The sequence below is a fragment of the Callorhinus ursinus genome, unplaced genomic scaffold (genome assembly GCF_003265705.2).
Source record: "Callorhinus ursinus isolate GAN/ISIS: 27379988/994484 unplaced genomic scaffold, GSC_fseal_2.0 scaffold44, whole genome shotgun sequence".
NCBI lineage: Eukaryota > Metazoa > Chordata > Mammalia > Carnivora > Otariidae > Callorhinus > Callorhinus ursinus.
This window is the reverse complement of record NW_027397106.1, coordinates 1,317,797-1,322,358: the sequence shown is the minus strand read 5'-3', so window position 1 is coordinate 1,322,358 and position 4,562 is coordinate 1,317,797. Positions and strand designations below refer to the sequence as shown.

Below are 4,562 nucleotides of genomic sequence, written 5' to 3'. Positions count from 1 at the left end.
TGCTGTTAGGGAGCTGGAGGGTATAACTTTCTCTACCCAGAGGCGAGGGAACCCCAAGCTGGGGAGCAACAGAGAAGGAGCGGCTCAGTGGAGCAAAATCAGGTTCCTGAGGCCCTGCCTCTAAGAAAGGGGGTTGAGGAAGGCCTCATGAAGCTCCCATCAGAATAAGCTCAACACTTGAAAATTCACCCCTCAATCCACCAGGCTCCGACCACATAGCCCCCCGGGGGCACGGGTGGCCCAGGCGAAAGCAAACTTTATTTGGCCACATTACCTGGCTTTCCGGCCCTATTGCCAGAGAGCTGTGCCAGTGAAAGTGCACCCCCTCCCTGCCCTGTCCCTAAACCTCCTCACCTCTGAAGCCTACTCTTTGAGACGCCGCAACCAGAGTCCGAGAGCAATGCGCCAAGAATGCGGAAGGGGCAAGATGGCGGCTGACCTTTAGTGCACTGAAGCCCGACTGAGGGTGTGCTCCCTCAGGGGAGACGGAGAGTGGAGCTCCAGGTTGCAGTACTGTTCACCGCCTCCCCTTCCATAAGACCCAGTGACCATCTACACCTGCCCCTCACAAAACCAGTCCCCCATCTTCAGGTGGGTGCCCCGTGCTTACTCCTTTCCCGCCTGTCTGTTCCAGCCATGCCCCAAGCACCTTCCATTGGCCTCCTCTCCTTGAGGCTTCCTATGTTCTGTTTACCCTTTGGTAAACTCCATCCCTCCACCAGTAAAGAACTCTGCTAGCTCATTTCCTAGATGGCCAGATCCCACTTTCTAGTTGGTTCTCTGGAAATATTTCCGTGAACATGTCTCTCTCAGCCCCTACGTATAAATATGTCTGTACAGAAATAGACTGGCCTAAGCCCCAATACACACACATCACGAGGTAATTACACCCTTATATACATACAGATCTCTCCACAGAATTATCTTCACAAGTGTCTATAACTCTACAGAGAGATAGCAGCATGTACATATAGAACTATAATTACTTATGTCTATTTTTATAACTATGTAGTTATAAATAGATATGCCTATATATAGTGATAATAATATAGAAATATCTCCATAGCCATATATGGCTCTAAGTGAATGTTCTAACTACTCTATATCACAATCAATAAGTATATATCTCCTGATACATAATTCCAACGATATACATTTATCTACATAGCTGCTCAGAGCTATAAATCTGTCAGGATATCAAATGTCCATAAAACTGGATGGCTATAAGAGAGTCGTATATTTTCTCATATATAAATCTGCTTCTATAACTATGGTATATGCACAAATACAATGGAAATAATTATATTTTCCCCAAGCATAAATCTGTAAATACAAGCACAGCACATTTAGGTATGGTTAGAGATAGAGCAATATTTTCTAGACATCAGTCTGTCAATAGAGCTACCCGTGCCTCCAAACAGAGAGAGTTATAGTGGGGGTTATAAATAAAGTCTCCAGATGTGAACGGATCAGTAGAACTAGATGTAAACACGGCTCTAAGCCCGCCTGCCGCCTTCTTCTTCTTCAAGATATTCCCGAAGTGAGCACGCTCACAGATGACAGGGTGCAGAGGTGTCAGGGCACGGCTATTCCCTCCCCCCCCCCCCGGAGGGTTGGAGGTCATTAGGCTTTGGGAAACCATGCGGAGTGGATGGGGGGCGGTCCAGAAGCCCCCGCCGTGTCAGTGTCCGGGTGGCTGCGAGCTCCCGCAAGTGGAGAGGCCTAGGGGAGAAAAATGGAGAGTCCGGCTTGAGTCACTTTGCCCCTTCTTAGGCCCCAAATCCTCGCACCAGGGCAGTCCGGCCAGACATCCAAGCGCGCCGAGGCAGGAGGGGCACGGAGGCCCGGGAGAAGAGGGCTGCGGGCCGGATGGGGAGGCCGAGACCGAGCCCGGCCCGCCCGGGGCCCCATCGCCCGGGGCAGCTGCCTCACACGGCACCCGTCTGGAACCGGAGATCTGGGCTTTCTCCGCTCGCCCTGCGCGCAGCGCTCCGACCGGGTGTATTTTATTTTATTAGTATTTTGTCCGACTGGTTATCGCAGTGCCCCCCCCCCTCGTGTGGTGTTCAAATGCAAGGCTGCCCGGGGTTCCGTTTTGAATCTTTGTGTGTGCACGGGTCTTAAAGAAGTGACTCAGTGAAAAGTGTAGTTCTCCGTCCCTTTCAGACCAGATGGGTCACCGGCTGTTGAAAAAGAATCAAAACCTCTGAAAAGGTTTGTGACTTAAATCTTTTAAAAGTTCTTAACGCTTGTTTGTTATGGTCATTTTTTTCCTTTACTTCCTCTTTTAAAAAGTTGGCTAATTGGTGTTTTTATTTTTACTCTTTGATTTCTTTCTTTCTTTGTTTTTTTTTTTTTTTCTTTTGGTACAATTGTTTTTAAAGGGGGTATTTCGTTAGACCCGAAACTGTGGGGCGGCTTTCTCTTCGGCGAGCGTCCTAGCCCTACACATCTGCCTCTCCCCCACCCCCGCCACAATAAATACATTAATACGATTATCAGAAAATTGTACCTGGAGAGAATGAGGCCGACGTGGAAGGATCCGGGATCGTGGTCCTCTCTTCCTTTATGGCAATCCGCTCGCTCCAAGCCCGCGAAGGAAAATTCAGCGCACCTCAACCCCTCCCTTCCTCTCCTTTTTTTTTTTTTTTTTTTTTTTTTTTTTTTTTTTTGTTTGTGTGTTTGAAAATCCCCTAGGAAGGGAACTTTCCCTGGGCCTACCGGAAACCCGAACCCGGCCTTGCTCTCCCCTCTCTCTCTCTCTCGGGCGGCCATAAATGTTCGTCTGCTTCCGTCCATACCCGGCGGCGCGTCCTCCCGGGCACCTCTGTTGCCCGAGTGGCCAGGACCCCGGCTCTGGCCATCGTCTCATCCATCTCTGCCTCCTCCCCCCACCCGACTCTGTTTGCTTGCTCTCCTCTTTAAAACAGGGGCTTCAGAGACTCCCCAAAGCCACTAATCACCCCCATATGTGGGATCCCTCCCCTGATGGCACAAAGCAAAAGCCAGAGAAAAAGAAGCAGGAAAGAGCGGCCTCCTGGCTCTCCCTATCCTCCTCTGGCCCGAGGACCTTGTCTGGAGAGGGGGGGTTCCCAAACCCAGCCCCCCAAGGGCATAGGAAGAAGCTAACTTCCTTCCTTCCTCCCTTGTCTTCCCTCAGATGCTGTGATCCTGACTCCTACCCCTGGCCCCTCCTCAAAATATCTCCTCTTGCATTTTATTGTTATCCTGCTAGGGAGGGACTGTTAACTACTGTTTTATTGTTCTTTATTATTTATTGTTACTATGATTGTTGTTAGAGATTGGTTCGCAGGGTTCAGGGGCCAGCAGCCAGGCCCAGAGGGAGGGCTGCTTGTCACACATGCACGCAGGCACACACACACACACACACACACACACACACACACACACACACCCCTAACACAATGTGCACACTCACAGGTATATGCCCACAGATGCCTGCTACATGCAGGTCCCTGCCCAGCAATTCAGAGGCGGCAGGCATCCTCCCACCCCGGCGCGCAAATAGCGCGTTGCCCACGCACACCAGCATCCAGGCGCAACCAGCACCCCAGCCCCAGCCCAAGGCCAAAACCCACACACACGGAGCTGGTAAGGAAAGCAAAATACGTAAGAATCCACTTGCAGAGATCCCTTCTCTCCCACAATCTGGAGGGGTGAGTCAGGCCTCTGTCTCTTTCCCCTAGTCCCCTCTCTCTCTCTTTCTCTTTTTTTTCTCCTTGTTTACAGCTTCAGAGTGCTCAAGGCCCATAAATCTTGACGGGCCTACGGAGCGCAGAGCACATTTGTATGCATCGTTAGGACTCGCTAATACCTAAGCCCATTAACGAGCGTGTATGCGCGTGGTTTCCGGTGTGTATTAACTTATAGTTAAATTCTGGAGGAAAGGGCATTGTGAATTAACATATACCAAATCCATCACCGGCTTTTGTCATATCATATTAGTCAGCCATGGGGTTTGGGGGAGCGGGTTGCCTGAGTCAGGGTGTACCCACCCTCCAAACTTTCTGGAGCAAGTCTGGGGGTGGGTTTAGGGGAAAAGGAGACACCTCTACCTCAGCCCCGGTCCTTCAGATGCCCCAGGCCAGCGGCCGCACACCTGCGGGATGGTGGAGGGGCTGGGGACCAGTCCAGGAGGCCATCCGCGGCGGAGGGAGGCGGGCGAGGGGAAGGCCCTGCCGGCAGCAGGCCGGGATTGTGCTGCGGCGGCTGGGCCCAAGGCCGCTTGGGCCCTCTGGTTTCCGCTTCCGAAGAGAAAGGAGAGAAAAGGGAAGTGGAGTAGCTAAACTTTAATTAAACCGAAGAGGAGACAGTGGGGGTAGGAAAAAAAAACACAAACGATCCGAGGAGGAGGAGGCCGAAGGCCAAGGAAAGGAAGAGAGCCGGGTGGGCGCGGGAAGCCTGGAGATTTCTGCAAGGGGTTGAAAGCTGGGTCTTTTCCTCACCCCACTTACCCCGCCCCCGTCGAGGAGGTTAATTGTAGCCCTCTGATAAATAGACAAATACATAAAATTTAAAACAAAAGATTTTTTAAGAGAAAG

At 51.2% G+C, this 4,562-nt stretch overlaps 1 long non-coding RNA gene across 1 annotated transcript; it reads right to left on the bottom strand.

Annotated features, from left to right (window-relative positions):
• Window positions 1-1,286: 1,286 nt before the first annotated feature.
• Window positions 1,287-3,593, bottom strand: LOC141370754 (uncharacterized). Its single transcript, XR_012375066.1, has 2 exons — window positions 2,513-3,593; window positions 1,287-1,722 (listed from the first exon to the last, which is right to left on the bottom strand). It is a non-coding gene; the product is annotated as an uncharacterized lncRNA (long non-coding RNA).
• Window positions 3,594-4,562: the final 969 nt, after the last annotated feature.